This window comes from Acipenser ruthenus, chromosome 4, assembly GCF_902713425.1.
Source record: "Acipenser ruthenus chromosome 4, fAciRut3.2 maternal haplotype, whole genome shotgun sequence".
In the NCBI taxonomy this organism is placed as follows: Eukaryota; Metazoa; Chordata; class Actinopteri; order Acipenseriformes; family Acipenseridae; genus Acipenser; species Acipenser ruthenus.
The window spans coordinates 49224562-49246001 of NC_081192.1; positions in this window are offsets into that span (position 1 = coordinate 49224562).

Genomic DNA, 21440 nt, shown 5'->3' on the forward strand with positions numbered 1-21440 from the left:
GCTTACCCCCCCTTTACTTTTTATCCTTGATGACACCTATTTTAGTTGCAAGTAAATTAAACTGCAAACATTAATATATAAGCAAACAATAATAAAGGAAAAAGAAATCCTCAATGAACTTACAGCATTATATTTTATTATTCTTATAAGTGGTAAACATTCACATCAGTATAAACTGCAGGAATGTACTGCCTTATTATTTGCAGTTGTTGTACGGAAACTGTAAGACAGTCTCCTGTAGTTAACACAAACATCTTCACTAACTTCACCTGAGTACAGCTCTACAAGCCAATCAGGAAAGTGAGCATTTCAAAATGATGTCCAAATTAAACATTTTGATTTATGAAGGAGAAATAATGTATTCAACAACAAGAAAATGCTGCAACAATTAAAAAAAAAACTGTATGTATGTACCCAGATCGCACTGGATCCCAGATCCGATATCTTTTTGTCTGACAGACGAGAATTAAACAGTTTTCAAATGATTTACCGTTGTTGCAAAAAATAACGGTATATACAAGTAGAGGTCAGCACGGCAGAACCGGGTACCCGCCGTGAAAAATACCCAGGTACCTGGATCTTTTTCGGGTAGTGATTAAAAAAAAATAAAAGCACGTATATTAATGTTTTAAGTGCATGATACATATTTAAATTAAGTGATAGTGCCTGTCGATGATGGCTCTACCGTGTGATGGCTGACTGCGACTGAGGTTATGCATCCCAAGCTGAAGGCGAAGGCACTAACAAAAGTCAAGGTCAACTATCACACGGTAGAGCCATCATCAAGAAGGCACTATCACTTTAGAAAATAATTTTTACCATTGTTTTCTTAAAAAAAAAAACACCTTAACCCTTTGCGGTCCAATGTCGGACCCTGTCCGACATCATCAAAAAGACATAGGATGCTGTGTGGTCCAGTGGTTAAAGAAAAGGGCTTGTAACCAGGAGGTCCCTGGTTCAAATCCCACCTCAGCCACTGACTCATTGTGTGACCCTGAGCATGTCACTTAACCTCCTTGTGCTCCGTCTTTCGGGTGAGACGTAATTGTAAGTGACTCTGCAGCTGATGCATAGTAAGTGACTCTGCAGCTGATGCATAGTTCTCTGTAAGTCGCCTTGGATAAAGGCGTCTGTTAAATAAACAAATAATAACATAAAACTCAGGTCTCTAGTCATTTTTTTCTCCGGAAAACCAAGCAATGGCCGAGTGAGACCGATAGGAGCCGAGAGAAGCCGAAAAAAAGGGGTGTATCAGAGCAATATACATAGCATCGGCACCACAGAGATAAAACGGCCATAAACAAACAAGATACAGCAGAGAAAAAGTTTGTGAACCCCAATGATAATTATGGAAATTCCATAGTTTAACCATGATAGCCTTCTTGAATCAAAACCAGTCTATTCTTAAATATCCAATAGGGTTTGTATTCACCAATTCCATGTCTTTTGAAACAAAATGATGTATGAATTAGACAAACAATGAGTAATTAAGATTCAGGGTATGTGAAAAAGTAAGTGAACCCCTGGTTTTATCAGCTCAATTAAGGGGATAATTAGAATCAGGTGTTTAAATAATTAGGTAGATCTTTAGGGGTGAGTTTTGGAGGCCCCACCCTATATAAAGATCAGAAACTTTGTGAGTTTGGTCTTCACCATACAGGTGTGTGGAAACACGTCATGCCACGATCAAAAGAAATCTCTGAGAACCTCAGAAAAACAGTTATTGATGCTCATCAGTCTAGAAAGGGTTACAAAACCACTTCTAAGGATTTGGGGCTCCACCAATCCACACACTTTCTCTACAAATGGAGAAAGTTCAAGACCACAGTCACTCTACCCAGGAGAGGTCATCCTACCAAAATCTCTCCAAGAACAAACTGGAAAATCATCACGGAAGTTACAAAGAACCCCAGAGTAACATCCAAGGATCTGCAGGCCACTCTCGCCTTGGCTAATGTGAGTGTTCATGACTCAACTATCAGAAAAAGACTGAACAAGAATGGTGTTCTTGGAAGGATAGCTAGGAGGAAACCACTGCTCTCTAAAAAGAACATTGCTGCCCATCTTTAGGTTCGCCAAAGAGCACATAGATGATCCACAAGACTTCAGGAACAATTTTCTCTGGACAGACAAGTCAAAGGTATAACTTTTTGGCCTCAATGAGAAATGTTATGTTTGGCGAAAACCAAACCTTGCGTTCGAACAGAAGAACCTCATCCCAACCGTCAAGCATGGTGGTGGGAGTGTGATGGTTTGGGGCTGCTTTGCTGCCTCAGGACCTGGACAGCTTGCCATCATTGACACAACCATGAATTCTGCATTGTATCAGAAGATTCTATTATTATTATTATTTATTTCTTAGCAGACGCCCTTATCCAGGGCGACTTACAATTGTTACAAGGTATCACATTATTTTTACATACAATTACTCATTTATACAGTTGGGTTTTTACTGGAGCAATCTAGGTAAAGTACCTTGCTCAAGGGCACAGCAACAGTGTCCCCAACCAGGGATTGAACCCACGACCCACCGGTCAAGAGTCCAGAGCCCTAACCGCTACTCCACACTGTTGCCCTAGAGGAGAATGTCAGGCCATCCGTCCGTGAGCTGAAGCTGAACCGAAAGTGGGTCATGCAGCAAGACAATGATCCTAAACATACAAGCAGATCTACAAAAGAATTGCTGCAGAAGAAGAAATTCCACGTTTTAGAATGGCTTAGTCAAAGTTCGGACCTAAACCCCATGTTGTGGCAGGACCTGAAGCGAGCTGTCCATGCAAGGAAGCCCTCAAATGTCACTGAGTTGAAGCAGTTCTGTAAGGAGGAATGGGCCAAAATTCCTCAAAACCGATGAAACGTTTAGTTGAAGTCAGTGCTGCTCAAGTGGGTGCCACCAGTTACTGAATCTAAAGGTTCATATACTTTTTCACACATGGATATTGAATGTTGAATCATTTGTGGATAAATAAATGTTGAAAAAGTATCATTTTTTGTCATGTGTTTAATCAGGTTATCTTTATCTATTATTAGGACTTAGATTAAGATCTAATAACATTTTAGGTTTGAAATATGTGAAATATGTGAAAATCCTAAGGGGTTCACAAACTTTTTCTTGGCAATGTAGCTGCTTCTGCATCCAGCGCTCAAAGAATATCACAGACATTTGCAGAGCTTTCTGCTGAGTAAAGACATTCTAAGAAATAGTCCCGAACATTTTTTAAATAGAAAACAAGGATGACATACTTATAAAGAGAAAAACTATTTGTTTTTAATTAGTAAATCAATCTACCTTGTTACAGTTTTAAACCCCTATTTATAATCTGGACATTGTCTGAGAAACGAACGCAGCAATTATTGAACAGTCTGTGTATGATGGAGTCTGAAAACTGATTGTTATTGGAGTGTCATTTGAGCTGACAGGGAGTGGATTGGCTGGTGCGGTGTTAACAGGAACAGGATTCACTGCTTGATTGGTTGGTTTTGAGTCTTGTTTGGAGGATCCGGCAGAGGATAGTATTGCAGACCAATTGTGTTTTTGCTGAACATTTTCTGTCCAGTAGCTGCGAATTGAACTTTTATTACAGTGCCCTGTTACATTACACACATGATTTTTCTTGTCTCCAGACAAGCGTCAGTTTCAATTTCAATATCAAAATACTTTTCAGCTTACCAATTCTTAAAAACAGATACTGACCATTTGGTTTGTTATATTGTTCTTAGTGCATTTCTTTGCAGTTCTAGGTTTTCAAGCTCATTCTCCGATACGTTTATATGCCTTTCTGTATTATTACTTGTATTAGGGTTTTGTAGCAGTAGCTGGATCAGGTGTTGTAGATGAGGATGGTAAATGTACCCACTCCTGTATTGATATGTGCCCAAATAAATCAAATTGTACATAAATAGAGTTTAGGTAGTTTGTCATGTTGTCAGTTTAGCTGTAAGCAGGAATGTAATTTTTAAAAAGCCAGTGTGGAAGGGTGGGGGTATTCACGGACACGGGAGACAGAAGATGGTACTTGAAAACACCGCACAGGTGCCCAGTTTTAATTATTTTCTTTTTGATTTATTTTAGCCCGCAGAGGGTGCTGTTATCTGTGGCCTGTATACCGGCAACGGTAATCAGGACCACATGGGTTACCAACACAGGTATATGCAGGTTTGTGCAGGCGCACTCACAGGTGCTCAAAAATAATAATGAAAACCAAAGGAGAAATGAAAAGGGAAAATAAAACACAGTAACAAAACTACAAAACAAAAGTGTTGCTTATGCAGTGCCCCCACTGCCGGATCTCCATCCTACGCTTTGCTGTGCACTATACACTGGGGTGGCCAAGGTTCCCCTATCACTACACATGTCCCCTTGGGTACGTAACCATATATTTTAATAATTGGTTTATTTAAGGCTGGCTGTCTACCTCAGCCATGCTTGCCTGATTTTATTCTCTCACTCCTAGCACTGGCATTCCTGCCTGGTGTTTGTTTACACTCGCCTCCTCAGCTAGCGTCACTGGGTTTCCCCGGTCATGGCCACCCGAATGCCCAACCAAGCGCAGTTCTTATGGGCCGAGCAACCCTCCAAGGCCCGCCTCTCAACCACTCAAAGAGAGGGAAAGCCAACACACCTTCCTCCCAACCTCTCCGTGTCATTGCCATGATTGACAGGTGGATCTTACAAGGCTGCTGCCCCCTTCCTGCAGAACCACACATGTGTTAGACAGTCACAGATACAGATCTCCTCTGTTACAGCCAGTATACACGCAGATTGATTTGATTCATAGTTGGTGCTGAGATGCACTGAGATGTTCCAGCGGGCATCTACCGTCTATTAGAGCCCGCTAGAACTGGAAGCTGATTGCCTGACGGTACAGAATTGCTTTCTAATACTATATAGTACACGTATATTTAGTCCCTTCAGATCTGTAAACTTGTGTAACCTTTTTCAGTATTGGAAATATCAAAATAATACTAATAATAATAATAATAATAATAATAATAATAATAAATACCTTAATTTCTTATTTCTTGTAAAGACGCCGACATATCTGAATTTTGTTCATCACGGTTTTCTTTTCAAACTTCTCCAATCACATGAAAATAATTTGTTATTTTCCTCATTTTGATTTGACAAGTTGTCAAACTGTCTGGAAATGAGTAGCCATCACACTGATAAATCAGTGAAATTGGCGGGGTATGGGATTTGTAGTTTTTAATGTGTGATTAACAGCGGGCAGTGGATACCAATAAACTACATTTCCAGAGTACATCACGATTGAGCTATGAGAGTTTAGATCTGTGTTTTTTTTTTGTTTTTTTTTATGTCTTATACTGTCAGCTAAAAACAAATTCACGTTTATTTTTTAAAGTCAACCTTTAGGTATTTCTAGTGACACACGTGAGCCTAAATAAAAATGTACGTTCGCACAAGCACATTTTTTGTCACATATGCGACCAAATTAGTCGCACTGTAGAGTCCTGTAAAACATTGATATCCTGTCAGTTAAGAAAAGGCTTAATGCAAAAGCTTGTTTTAACGTTATCTTTATTACGCCAGCCAGAGACCCGCGCTTAAAAATGTATTGTCATATTTTCTACATTTTCTTTAAATTCTCAAATGAATAAATTGAAACCCGGGTAGTAAAAAGAGACCCGGGTAGCATCGGATCATTTAAAACCTGTGTTTTACCTGGGTTTTCGGGTACCCGTGCCGACCTGTAGTATATATATAACATGTACAATAAAAACACTTTTTACTGTTCCATGAATTATATGACAAAAGTGTTCTGTAACAAATATTAAATAATGTACAACTAATGTGGAGTATTTAGTTTATTCCCTATTATAAGTAATATGTAAAAATAAAAATCGACCCAGCTTTAAAAATGGACTACTAATAATATCATGGCATTTTGCAGATGATCATTAATTACTTTTCAAAGAAAGTGCTTACAAGGTACATTCATTTCTTTATCATCCATGAACGTGCAAGCTAAATTATTAAAAATCATCAATATTCCTCACACATCTGATATTCACAGATGGAGAAATCCTTGTTTTAAGCTAATTGACATTTTTAATTACAGGTGAGGTGGTAAATTATTACAATGCAAAGCAGTTGAGAGAGCCAGTCATAATACATTCAATTGAACTGATATGAGCACAGAATTATTTTTTTATGCAATTGCTCTAGCTCTCAGCTTCCCTGCTTTTTTAGCACACCAATGAATACATCTGTAAATTGCAATTAAAATCAAATCGAAGTCTAAAGTAGAAAAAAATGATCATAAAAAAAATCTGTTTTTTTAGTTGCTTCCTTTTTTAATCTTTATTTATTTATTTATTATAAATGTTATACCAGGGTATTTACTTACAGTGGTATCCAAGGAGACAGTTGGAAGTGGAAGTTCACATAGTCACACAGTTTTCATAAAACGTCTTGGCATATTTTGATAGGGATTTTTCAGGAAACCCCCTAGAATATCTAAATCGTTTTCAGAAAACTGAACTCATAGGCAAAGCATCTAAAAAAAACCTGTAATTAAATAAAATAAAAATAAAACAAGCACTGAATAATCACGCAAATAGGTGTAGGGATAATGTAATGGGGATGTGCTTCTACGCGATAAGTGCAAAGGCTTGGGTGCATGACTACTGTGGAAAAGATTTAAAGACAAAGAGTTAACATCTGTCACAAATCAATACAAGGCTTTAATGTGGCCTTTTATCAATGATTAAAAAAATAAATATTGTATCATCTCATCCAAAACCGCCGAACTCCACATCGTCGTTATGTGAACCGAAGATAACCCTAACTCTGAATCATTCAATGCACAGAGTAAATACTTCAAAGCAGTTTTTTCTATTCACGTGAGCAGCAATATTTACCCTCAGGCATTATTTGCGCATGATTATTAAAAACTAATATATTTTCATCCTAACAAAACATTCTTTTTTGTAAGATCACAAAATATACAAACCTAAGTGTTTTTTTTTAGACCTTTATGAGGTATATTTTCAACAATAGAATCTTTTTTATTTTAATTATGTTACCTTAGTTATACACATGGTGAAATACTAAACAACTGTAATGAAAATGTCGACAGGTACCATAATAATTTGTATAAAACTGCCAAAAGTTTCTACATCAAACTATAAATATGTTTTTTGCATATGTTATATTACAACGTGTGAATGGGAGAGAAGGAACCCAAGCTGTAAATCTACCTCCCGACCAGGAAGGTGCTAGGTAATGTTGGTTGTCCTTCTCAAGGGTGGGTCGACTCGATGGTAGAATGGAACCGGAAGTCGGCCATCTTGGGGAAAGGCTGTAGCTGTGGGGACTGCAGAACCACTCTATTGTGATCACTTGTGTTGCAGGCAGCGAATGGAGAGAGCAGGGCACCACACTGGCAGTACAAAGGGGATGCAGCTACGATATTAGTACGACCCCTTAAGCCCGGGACACACCAGCGCTTTGCTTTGCTTTGCCTTGCTTCGCTTCGCCTCGAGTCACTTTTTGATATAATGTGTATATATATCAAGAATTAAAATAAAGAACATTTGTCTTTACTCATTTGTAGACTACCTTATGTGTTTCAACATAGATAATTACATTATTCATTTATGCATGTGTGCATGCTTGTAATTTTTGTATATAGGATGCTTGTGCTTTGTACATATTTTTTGTTATGCTTAGCTACCTAAACATTCTTCCGCTCTGATTCTACTTCTGATTAGGGGGCGGGCTTTTCCTCCATTTTCTACTGTTTAGTGACATCACGCAGCTATTGGTCGAGAGCACACTCGTCAGTGAAGCAGCGCTTCAAAAATTGCTCTTGGAGAAATCTGGACGCGCTGCTCCTGGACGTGAAGCGCCTGTGTGTCTGATCTCATTGAAACACATTATATCAAAAAGTGACTCGAGGCGAAGCGAAGCAAGGCAAAGCGACGCAACAAACTGGTGTGTCCCAGGCTAAAGGGGTCATACTCACGTAGCTGCATCCCCTTTGTACTGCCAGTGTGGTGCCCTGCTCTCTCCATTCGCTGCCGGCAACACAAGTGATCACAATAGAGTGGTTCTACAGTCCCACAGCTGCGGCCTTTCCCCAAGATGGCTGACTTCTGGTTCCGTCTTACCATCAAGTCGACCCATCACCTATAGTAGGCTATAGGCTACACCGCCGATATACATATATATATAGAAATTGATTGTTTGTCTAGCTGCAACAGTATAGTTAACCTACTCCTAGTTATTATTACCTGTGTATTTCTTGCAGTTAGTATCTAGGAGATCCACATTGTGAAACACGTGAACGGCATCTAATCATAAAAATAATAATAATCAATACAATACATCGCATTCGCAGCCACTGTCCAGATGAGAAGAAAAAAAACTAGGAAGCCTAAAAATACTATACTGTACAAGCGAAATGCTACTGTTGAGTAGGTGTGTGTGTATATAAACCTATTTTATTTAAAATTTCGTGTTACCTATTTACAGAGTAGGCTATTAGCTATAGAATGCCTTCAGAAACATTTTGTACTGAAGTACGATAGGCTACATAGACACATTTATTATAATCATTATATACATGTATATAGACGCATTTTAGTTCAAAAGTATTTTTTTTTGATTATTTGTTTTTATTATTAAGGCTGCAAAATGCGTGTTTTAGTATATAAACCCAATTATTTTCAATTGTGTCTTATTTACAGAGTTTCAGTTCTCTATCATACACCGGTATAAACATTCATTTCTGTTTAATTGTTTAGGCTAGTACATCTTTTTTCATCGTTTTTTGCAGTTGCAGTTTATGTATTATGTCCATAGCCTATATATTGATACGTAACAAGTTTAGAGTTAATTTACTAAACAGTTGGCCAGTCTACCAGTTACAATCTAAAGAGAGGTCTCATTTATACACCTCCCCAATCAAAAAATAACATAGATTACAATATTATATTAAAGTACAATAGAAACTATTTATAATATTCTATGTTTATATTTTTCTATTCAATTACAGTCCTTCTCAGTTTATTCTCAGTTTAGTTACACAAACCAAAGCGAAGGAACAGATTGCGATTCTCCATCCCCTTTTATGCTGTCACACATGACCCCTTGGTAAACAAGTGCAACCGCCTTTCCAATCTGTGGCTGCCACGTCGTTTCCCTTCCGGGTCAATGCGTTCTTGCAACAGTCTCGCCTTCATCCAGACTGGCCAACTTCCTGACCCTGGGAAAGAACTGTCAGACCAGCCCGTCCAAAGAACTCTGTTCTCGCTGCTTAGCGCCCTCACAGGTTGGGAGGGAGATTTACAACCAAGAATCATTGGATTTCTATCACAGCCATCCACTTGTTTCCTATCTTTAACTCCTAGCTTGATTACGAAAATGTAGCAGGTGAGACCATGTTACTAATTGTTATTAATAATCTAATTATTGTTGCAGCATTCTTAACAATTTGCACATTTCTATATTTGTGAATTAAGACTGCTGTGGTTGCTTTGGTTTATTTTTTTTGGTCTCCCTGCTGCTACTGTGAACAATAAGAAAGATCTATCTCTCTCTTTCTCTCCCGCTTTGTTTATTTGTGTGCTGGTCTCCCCTGTTTTCAAATGCTTTATCCTTTTTTTGTGTTATTGGTTATTTAGTAGGGTGAACAGTCAGGAAAGGAGACTGATCGATTCGGTTCACCCGAGGTAATGTATGGTTTGTTTTCTTTTGTTTTAAATGATTTTAAACAGTTTACTTGTTTTTAATGTATTATAAAATGAGCGTAGTAGTTTTGTTTTGAGTAAACTGTCTGAATTATGTTTATTTTGTTTGTGGTCACATATATGTTTGTTTCTCTTTTTTATAGGAGACGCGTTGGCTATTGTTTATTTATTTTTCTCTGTAATTTTGCTTTTGTTTGATTTTTGGTCCCTGTGCTTTAGTGTATATTGTTTGCTCTGATTCGCGTGTTTAAACACTATCTTGTGTGTTTTCTTATGCTTGCTACTAAGAAAAAGAAAACGCCCAACTCGATTATATTACCCCCTACTAGTCTTTAATACATTGTATGCTAACAAATCTGAGTGCAACCCTTTGCAGTAAAAACAAAAGCTTCAACGATCTTAGGCTACAATATTGTGTTTGTAAAGAAACTTTAAACTAAAGCTTCAGAAGTCTGTTTTCAAAACATAAACTATAAAGAAAACCAAAAAAGGTCTGCACTCAAAAATTCTAAATTATTTTGTTTATATAAATTAAAAACATTTCAAAAATGTGCAGTTCTCAGTCACAAACACGTTTTGCCTGTGTTTAAATAAAGGAAATAATTTAAATAAAGGAAATAATTTCTAATTTTTGAGTGCTGACCTTTTTTGGTTTTCTTTAAAATAAATATTATTACCTTGCCTATGTGGGGTAAAGTTTAAGCCATATGTACGGTTTCTGTTGCTTTATTCTTTCATTTAATTGGAAGGGACTCAAGCGGGGGTCACAATACTCCTGGTATAATTCAGGCATGGCATAGTCAAATCAATAGCCCTATAGGCTGGGTGCCACACAATCTAAAAATACTTACTAAAATTTCAACCCTTAAGGCCATTGCACACTGGATCCGATAATGCATCTGAATTTAACGTGCGTCTAAACAGAAAAAAATGATCATGTGCATTCCCTGTTGCACCTTTCACACCGAGTCCGTCAATGTTGTACGACAGTGATGCGTCAATTTTGGAATCTAAACAAGTTCGATTTGATATGCTTTCAATGACGTTGACCAATGAAAAACAACTGGGAAGACCTGTGGGTCCTTGCAGTACCCTGAACAAAATGGAAAATCTAATTGTGAGGGCCGCCAAACAAAAATTACTTTATGATAAATCCAACAGATTACAAAGGCTTTGTAAAAAAAAAAAAAAAAAAAAAAACACATATGGAAAGACATTGTTGTGGTCTTGGGCATGAATGATATGTATTATAAAACATGAAAATGTGGATTATGTGCAGTATATGTTATTACAAGCATATACTTTTATTTTTAATTGTAGTCGAATAAAGAAACAATGTCCTAACCTGGAGACATATCGGAGAAAGAAGCGTGACAGGGCAAAAGCGGTCAGGGCCTAACAGTCAGAAAAGAGGGGCAGTGCATGAAAGTGATGGAATTTCTGGCTCCATACACAGAGTAGTAGAAGGTCATTGTTGTGAATTATTTTCAGTAGTTCATTGCTAGCTTCCCAATTTTTAGATATATTTATTACAGGAACAAGTGTTTGAAAAATTAAATATCGGTCATATGGTTTCTGATGCTATGACAACTGTGTTGTGTAATATCATGTTTTTTTTATTTTTATTTTATTATTTTATTATGTATTGCGTAACAACATTATTTTAGATCTAGTAGAAACGTAATAATTAGCAAACGTTTTAACTTCCATCAGTGTTTTGTTGATCATTAAGTTTATACTATATTTAAAACATTTTTGTGTTCAAAGTTATGTACAACAGAATTGTATTTATTTTTTATTAAAATACTGAAACTCGGTATATTTACTACAAAGCCTCTACTGCACACCAGCGCTCTGAAGTACAATATTAACGCATCTAGTGTGTAATGGATTACCGCACAAGTTTTTCTGATGACGCATGCTAAACGACGGAACAGATCCAGTGTGCAATGGCCTTTACTGTGGAAAAGGAAGTATGGTACTGTTGATGAAAAGGCATAAGTGTGCACAACCAGCTTTTCATGGAGCGCAGGGGTAGGATCTATTAATAAAAACTGATGGAGGTGGATTGCATACCTCCAATACACATGTTTTAATAGAAGAATATATCATTTTAACATATTGCATGAAATGTAGTGCTTGCTTCACTGAAAAGAGAGTTGAATATGAATGAGAAAACCTCATGCATGACTAATCCTAGTCCTTGAGAGTCATCAAGCAACTAGGTTTATGATTTAACCCGACCCTGATAATTTAAGATTAAAGATCTATGCTTTTCCTTGGTGTGCACTGATTATTTACAAACAGTCAGTGGCTGTGCACAGCATGTAGCCTTTACATTATTATTATTTCTTAGCAGACACCCTTATCCAGGGCGACTTACAATCGTAAGCAAGATACAGTGCCTTGCGAAAGTATTCGGCCCCCTTGAACTTTGCGACCTTTTGCCACATTTCAGGCTTCAAACATAAAGATATGAAACTGTAATTTTTTGTGAAGAATCAACAACAAGTGGGACACAATCATGAAGTGGAACGAAATTTATTGGATATTTCAAACTTTTTTAACAAATAAAAAACTGAATAATTGGGCGTGCAAAATTATTCAGTGCAGCAAACTCTCTCCAGAAGTTCAGTGAGGATCTCTGAATGATCCAATGTTGACCTAAATGACTAATGATGATAAATAGAATCCACCTGTGTGTAATCAAGTCTCCGTATTATTATTATTATTATTATTTATTTCTTAGCAGACGCCCTTATCCAGGGCGACTTACAATCGTAAGCAAAAACATTTCAAGCGTTACAATACAAGTAATACAATAAGAGCAAGAAATACAATAAAACAAGTAAAGTACAAGTTTGACAAACCACAATTCAATAATACAGCAGGTAATAGTGATAGTTACATCAGGATATGATTAAATAGTGATAGTTACATCAGGATGTGATTAAATACAAAGTACTACAGGTTAAAAACTTGGCAGATTACAGTATTCTGAAGTACAGGATTAAATGCAGTAAAATAGGGGCTGATAAGAGCAAAATAAAGCACATTTACATGAAGGGTGATAGTGTCCCAGGATACAAACAGAGGAGTTCTACAGGTGCTCTTTGAAGAGGTGAGTCTTAAGGAGGCGCCGGAATGTGGTCAGGAACTGGGCAGTCCTGACATCTGTAGGAAGGTCATTCCACCACTGCGGAGCAAGGGTGGAGAAGGAGCGGGCTTTGGAGGCAGGGGAGCGTAGCGGTGGTAGAGCTAGTCTTCTAGTGCAGGCGGAGCGGAGAGGTCGAGTGGGGGTGTAGGGAGAGATGAGGGTCTGGAGGTAGCTGGGTGCAGACTGGTCAAGGCATCTGTAGGCTAGTACAAGAGTCTTGAACTGGATGCGAGCGGTGATCGGGAGCCAGTGGAGCGAGCGGAGTAGTGGAGTAGCGTGGGCGAAGCGAGGCAGAGAGAACACTAGGCGGGCAGCAGAGTTCTGGATGAGCTGGAGCGGACGGGTGGCGGACGCAGGGAGGCCAGCCAGGAGGGAGTTGCAGTAGTCTAGGCGGGAGAGTACCAGGGCCTGGACCAGGAGCTGGGTAGCATAGTTGGTGAGGAAGGGTCGGATTCTTCGGATGTTGCTCAGGAAGAATCGGCAAGTGCGTGCCAGAGTGGAGATGTGCTGGGAATAAGAGAGGCAGGGGTCCAGGGTGACTCCAAGGTTCTTAGCTGAGGAAGAGGGAGAGAGTGTGGTAGATTCCAGAGGAACAGAGATGGAGAGATCAGAGGAGGGGGAGGAGGAGGGAAAGAAAAGGAGGTCAGATTTAGAGAGGTTGAGTTTGAGGTGATGCGAGTGCATCCAGGAGGAAATAGCAGACAGACAGGTAGAGATACGGGAGGACATGGTGGAGTCAGAGGTGGGGAAGGAGAGGAAAATCTGAGCATCATCAGCATAGAAATGGTATGAGAAACCATAGGATGCGATGAGGGGGCCCAGGGAGCGGGTGTAGAGAGAGAACAGGAGAGGACCCAAGACTGACCCTTGGGGAACTCCAGTTAAGAGAGGGTGAGGTGTGGAGGTTGCTCCACGCCAGGTTACCTGGTAAGTGCGGTTGGAGAGGTAGGAGGAGAACCAGGCCAGAGCAGTGCCAGAGATCCCCAGGTCAGCAAGAGATGATAGTAGAATAGAGTGATCAACAGTGTCAAAGGCAGCAGAGAGGTCGAGGAGAATTAGGACAGAGGAGAGAGAGGCAGCTCGGGCACATTTAAGTGAGTTGGTGACAGACAGGAGGGCGGTTTCAGTAGAGTGAGCAGAGCGGAAGCCAGATTGGAGAGGGTCAAGCAGAGAGTGGTTGGACAGGAAAGCAGAGAGCTGGCGGTGTACAGTCCGCTCGAGGGTTTTGGAGAGGAAGGGTAGGAGGGAGACAGGACGGTAGCTCTGGAGGGAGGTGGGGTCGAGGGTAGGTTTTTTGAGGAGGGGAGTGATCGAGGCTTTTTTGAAGGCAGAGGGGAAGATACCAGAAAGTAGAGAGGTGTTGAGGAGGGAGGAGATGAAGGGGAGTAGAGCAGGAGCAGCAGCTTGAAAGAGGTGAGTGGGTAGGGGGTCCAAGGCACACGTGGTGGGTTTGTGACCCTGGAGCAGGGAGGAGAGGTCAGAGTCTGAGAGGGGCAAGAAGGTGGAGAAGGAGGGTGAGTTAGTAGGGGTTGCAGTGGGTGTAGGAGTTGGAGCGGGAGGGGGTGCGGGGGAGGGGGTGCGGGGGAGGGAGAGGTGTTAAAGAGTTTGCGGATATCTGAAATTTTAGAAGAGAAGAAGGAGGCAAAGTCATCAGGGGAGATAGAGGAGGGAGGAGGAGGGGGGGGAGGGTTAAGGAGGGAGGAGAAGGTAGAGAATAGTTTACGTGGGTTGTTAGTGGAGGCTTGGATTACAGATTGGAAATAAGCACATTTAGCAGAGGAGAGAGTAGAGGAGAAGGAGGAGAGGAGAGTGCGGTAAAGGTCTAGGGCAGCAGGGAGTTTGGTTCTCTTCCATTTCTTTTCAGCAGATCGCAGTGTGATTCTTGCCGAGCGGAGCGCAGAGGAGAGCCAGGGATGGGGAGGGGAGGGGCGAGCAGGACGGGAGGTGAGGGGACAGAGGGAGTCGAGGGAGGAGGTGAGTGAGGAGAAGAGGGTGGAGGTAGCAGAGTCTACGGAGAGTTGTGAAAAGGAGTCGATAGGAGGGAGGTGAGAGAGAGCAGTGGAGGCAAGGACAGAGGGGGAGAGAGAGCGGAGGTTACGGCGAGAGGTGACAGTGGGGGTGGGAGGAGCAGGGAGAGGGGGGAGAGACAGAGAAAAAGAGATGAAATAGTGATCAGAGAGGTCCAGGGGGGTGACAGAGAGGGTGGAGGGGCAGCAGGCCCTGGAGAAGGTGAGGTCCAGTTGACGGCCAGCTTTGTGGGTAGGAGGGGACGGAGAGAGACAGAAGTCGAAGGAGTGCAGGAGAGGGAGGAATCCAGCAGAGTGGCTGGGGTTGGAGAGATGGATGTTGAAGTCACCCAACAGGACAGTCGGGGTAGACAGGGAGGGGAGGGAGGAGAGTAGATAGTCGAGTTCATCCAGAAAATGAGTGAGAGGCCCAGGGGGGCGGTACAGAACAATGAGCAGGAGTTGACAGGGAGAGGTTAGTTGGACTGCATGAAATTCAAAGGTACTGACAGAGAGTGAGATGAGATCGGAGGGGACAGAAAAGAGTAAGGAGGGAGAGAGGAGAAGACCCGTCCCACCTCCCCGTCCAGTGAGACGCGGGGTATGGGACAGGACGTAGAGAGAGGACAGGGCAGCAGGAGTAACAGTGTTATCAGGGGACAGCCAGGTTTCAGTGAGAGCAAGGAAATCGAGCGAGAGGTGGGAGGCAAAGGCAGAGATGAAATCAGCTTTGTTAGCAGAAGAGTGACAGTTCCAGAGTGCACCAGAGAGTGTGCGGGAGGGGGGGAGAGGCAGAGAAATGAGGTTAGAGGGGTTAGAGGAGCAGTAGCGGAGGGAGGGCAGAGGACGAGGACGGGAGGACAGAACAAGGATGTGAGAGACAGTCATAGCAGGACAAAAGGCACAGTGGAAGCAGTAGGGTGGAGGGTACAGACCTGACTAGTAGAGAGCTTCTTCTAGAGCCCCGTTAGGTTAGGATCTATTGGAGCAGCGTCTCAGTGCAGGCCTCCCCTCGCTGGACTCCCACAGCTAGACTCCCGGCTCTTTTGTTGAGGCTCTTTGGTTGGCTGGCGCGTCTGGCTGGCGCTAAAATAGGCTGCTTAATATATATTAAAAAAACAACTGCGTGGAAACCAATCAGATAGCAAAACAACTTCTATTCAATTAAACCACTCACCTGGTACTAATCACACACACCAACTCAGCTAATTCAAACACCACCTTACAGAGTTACCAAATGTAGTTAATTAAAGATTACTTGAAGCAGGAGCTAGCCTATCTGCCTCAGTCCCTGGTTCCTGTAGACTGATCACTATTTATATGCACACCCTAGATGGGTTCCACCTCACTTTGCAAGGGGACTGGCACAACTGCTAACTGCTCTATTGACAATACTTTTACACACTTCAAAGGGGATCACACCACTGCAGGAGGCTGTGTGGAGACCAATCCAAATGCAAACCACCCTCCCTGAGAAGTTACAAATTGCAAATCACCTTAATATTCAAAAAATTCCGTATAAATGCACCTGCACTGTGATAGTCTCAGAGGTCCGTTTAAAGCGCAGAGAGCATCATGAAGAACAAGGAACACACCAGGCAGGTCCGAGATACTGTTGTGGAGAAGTTTAAAGCCGGATTTGGATACAAAAAGATTTCCCAAGCTTTAAACATCCCAAGGAGCACTGTGCAAGCGATAATATTGAAATGGAAGGAGTATCAGACCACTGCAAATCTACCAAGACCTGGCCGTCCCTCTAAACTTTCAGCTCATACAAGGAGAAGACTGATCAGAGATGCAGCCAAGAGGCCCATGATCACTCTGGATGAACTGCAGAGATCTACAGCTGAGGTGGGAGACTCTGTCCATAGGACAACAATCAGTCGTATACTGCACAAATCTGGCCTTTATGGAAGAGTGGCAAGAAGAAAGCCATTTCTTAAAGATATCCATAAAAAGTGTCGTTTACAGTTTGCCACAAGCCACCTGGGAGACACACCAAACATGTGGAAGAAGGTGCTCTGGTCAGATGAAACCAAAATCGAACTTTTTGGCAACAATGCAAAACGTTATGTTTGGCGTAAAAGCAACACAGCTCATCACCCTGAACACACCATCCCCACTGTCAAACATGGTGGTGGCAGCATCATGGTTTGGGCCTGCTTTTCTTCAGCAGGGACAGGGAAGATGGTTAAAATTGATGGGAAGATGGATGGAGCCAAATACAGGACCATTCTGGAAGAAAACCTGATGGAGTCTGCAAAAGACCTGAGACTGGGACGGAGATTTGTCTTCCAACAAGACAATGATCCAAAACATAAAGCAAAATCTACAATGGAATGGTTCACAAATAAACATATCCAGGTGTTAGAATGGCCAAGTCAAAGTCCAGACCTGAATCCAATCGAGAATCTGTGGAAAGAACTGAAAACTGCTGTTCACAAATGCTCTCCATCCAACCTCACTGAGCTCGAGCTGTTTTGCAAGGAGGAATGGGCAAAAATGTCAGTCTCTCGATGTGCAAAACTGATAGAGACATACCCCAAGCGACTTACAGCTGTAATCGCAGCAAAAGGTGGCGCTACAAAGTATTAACTTAAGGGGGCTGAATAATTTTGCACGCCCAATTTTTCAGTTTTTTATTTGTCAAAAAAGTTTGAAATATCCAATAAATTTCGTTCCACTTCATGATTGTGTCCCACTTGTTGTTGATTCTTCACAAAAAATTACAGTTTCATATCTTTATGTTTGAAGCCTGAAATGTGGCAAAAGGTCGCAAAGTTCAAGGGGGCCGAATACTTTCGCAAGGCACTGTACATATACAATATGCACTGGTAGGTAAAGCATGCAAAACCCATGTAGCAGGTGAGGTCACTTACTTAATTGCTACCAATAATTTAATTGCCGTAACATTCCTGGCAATCTCCCACACCATATATAACACCTGGTGGTTTCAATCAGCAAAGTAAGGCTGCTGCTGCTGTTGCTGGTAAGACCATGCTCTCTTTTGTTTCTTTGTGTGCTGGTTTCCCCTCATCTAAAATCTTTTATTTGTTTTATGGGTATTTAGTAGGGTGAACAAGTGGGAAGAAGATCGTTTGATTGTTTTGGTTCACCCGAGGTAATGTATGTCTTTGTTTTTTCTGTGTTAGGCAGTTTTGTTGTTTTAATGTGTTAAATTCAGTAATTAAGTAAACTGTCAAATATGTTTTGTGGTCATGCATACTTTTTGTTTCTCTTTTTATAGGAGACGCGTTGGCCACTGTTTTGTTTCTATTAAATATAATTTGTTTTTTTTTCTTGCTTTTTGCTCTTTTGTTATATTTTGCTTGTTTAAATTAATTTAGCTTGATCTGGTGTGTTTACTAAAAGAAACGGAAAGACGACTATACTTTGCTAGTGTTTAAATGTATCAAATGTACCAACAAATCTAAGTGCAATCTATTGTGATAAAGAAACAAACGTTACATATAGTATTAAGTACTAAGGGTAGAAATCTGAACTAAGGCGTGGCGCCGGTATTCAGCCCTTCCTCGCTAGGTCACACTGCCTCCTGGTGTTTTTGCTGAGTTACGATTTGCGCACACTTAAGATTTGTTGGCACTTTGTTATATTTTTTTGATTGTAATTTTTTTGTGTTTGGTTATTTATTTTAAGCACTTATTTGGTATTTGCGGGGTTTTTTTGTGTTGTTTTTTGAGAACCTTTTTGTTTCCAGGCGCAGTGTCATTTGAGAGGGGCTGTTGTCGTGCTTGTCCATTTCATTTTCACCTTTTATGAGACTTCCCTTGCAGCATAGAAATTGTTGTTAGTTAGAAAAGAAGACACTTGTATTGTCAAGCAAATATTTTATTTCTTTTAATTCGTTTCTTTAATAAATGTGCTTTAATAAATGTGCTATGTGGGGCAGGGTTTTAAACTACATGTGCATTGCCATTCCTTTTTATTCTTTCATTCATTTGGAAGGGACTCATGAGAGGGTGTGATAACATTAGACCTGTTAATTCAGAGTCCCCCTTACTCCTGGGATGATTAGGGGGTGACGTAGTGTATTCAATAGGCTAGGTGTTACACCCAGTTTAAATATGTATCAGTTCTCATACACAGATGCCTTCATTCAAAAGGAGACGTCCACTTAGTAGTAGAAAATAACATTTTATTGATTGTGAAGGATATACCTGATGGCCACATGAACAATTGGCAATCAGTTATGCCCAACATGAACATGATAGCCGACAGATACATAATACATTCACATTTATAATTTCGCCCATGGCCTTATCCATTGGAGCTCGATAGCCACCCCTATGCTGGCCGAGGTAAGATAAATGCAATACAGTGATTAAGAATGACTCGGCCAGCGGGCAGAACAAGTGGCACTTGGGGCCACCTTCCCCCAAAATATAAGGCCGCCGCCAATTCTTTGCATAGTTAACCATCACCTGTGTTTTTTGAGGAACGTGGGTAATGTCCATTGATAATGTGTAAAATTAATCATGCACTTGATCAATAGACCAGTCTGATGTGAAGCAAGATAAATTGATTTCTTGTTTGTAATAGTGCATGATAATTATTTTTTGGTCCTGCCTGATTCAAGGAGCTAAGATGCTGCCCAGTACTGACAGCCATGATATGTATTTATGATGGATTTGGATGCCAGCGGCAGGACAAGTGACAATCAGGTCACCTTCCCCCAAAAGAATGAGGCGGCCTAAGCCTCCCCCACCCTGAAGATCTAAACCACTCGGCACTCAGGTAAGGAAAAAAAACCCTACTCACCAGAAATAGGGGGAAACCTTAGGGAATCCATGGCAGAGGGTTACCCTTCCTCCGGGTTGCAAATAATCCATAATTAGCCACATCACATTTTTTGTGCCGATAATAAGTCAGAGACATTCTTTCGAATGTAGAGTTTGTATGCACCAGAAGTCCATCTCCCCATAGCCTTGATTAGGTGTGGAGCAATGTTCCTGGAAGCAGGAGAAGTTGCGGCGCCGATCCTGAACGAATGTCCGGAGTAGTTGTCGGGAGGATGCCCAGTGTGAAGGAGACACCGACAGTGGTCTGTGACAGAGATCGAATGATTCTTGGTGTTAGATCTCCCTCCCGACCCCTGAGGGCGCTGTGTAAAGGGAACTCAGTACCCTGGACTAAATGACAATTTATTCCTTGGGCTAGATGGAAGTCGGCCATCTAGAAAAGGGGCGAAGCTACGGTACCCAAACTAGCTGTCTGTTTGTATCCGCACTGCATTGCATTCACCTGTGTTCACTTACCACTCTGTCACATGGTCACAGAACCAGTTCCTGGACATGACTATCCCTTCCGGGGTGAGAAACAGGGGATCTTGGTTGCTGACCGTCGGACGCAGTGACAGATAGCTGAAAAGAGCAGAAACAGGACAAATAATACAATGTGTTTTTGATAAGTAAACATGCATGCCTTTCTTTTCTCGGTCTGATTTTGAATGTTTTAAAAGTAAAGAGTATGTGACCTGGGATTGACGATGGAGATCTCCTATGCAGAGGTCCGAGGATGGGTCGAATGACTGGTTCCGGCATGTGATTTCGCCACATCGTAAAAAATCCACAGAAGGCCAAGATGAACATTTCTTCCAGAAATCTTTGTATGGAGAAAAGCAACCTGAGCATAGAGTGGTGATCATGGATTCCAGGAGTTCCTTTGTCATAGGCAACTTGGAAGATGAAGGTTTGGAAGCAGTTTGTTGAATCCCACGGAGCAGCATTAGTATCTGAGGAAGATGAGATGGGGGAGGGATAGCGATTCTGAGCAAACGAGAGTTAAACTGTAGTCCTGACAAGTATCGGTGTATGGTGGAAAGGGAGAGATTGCGTTTTAAAAAGCAATAAGTAATGAATTCCATAATGGAAGATTTGGAAGTAAGGCATGAATGTGACAGGGAGCAATATTTGATGTAAGACTGCCACCCTGTGTTTTGTGAGACTGATTGTTTCATGAGATTAACTGCGGATTCAGAGATCTGGATGTTGGGAGATGATTGATTTAATACAATATGAGGTCCTTCAACCCAGGACATGGCTGTGGTACGGGGTCTCCTGAAAAAGGTGCGTGGAATTTCTGAATTTAAAACGAGTGTCAGCGATTATGTTTTTTGAACCCGGGATGTGATTTGCTTGGATTCTAAAGTTTCCCAGCACTGAAACCCAGGTGAGCTTTCTCATGAGCTTCATGATTGTAGGGGAAGAGGATTTGCTCTTATTGATAATAGCTACTATAATAATAGAGAGGTTGTCGCAATTAAATGTTATGACCTTTATTGACCAGGGGCAGCAGTGTGGAGTAGTGGTTAGGGCTCTGGACTCTTGACTGGAGGGTCGTGGGTTCAATCCCAGGTGGGGGGGACACTGCTGCTGTACCCTTGAGCAAGGTACTTTACCTAGATTGCTCCAGTAAAAACCCAACTGTATAAATGGGGAATTGTATGTAAAAATAATGTGATATCTTGTAACAATTGTAAGTCGCCCTGGATAAGGGCGTCTGCTAAGAAATAAATAATAATAATAATAATAATTTATGCCCCC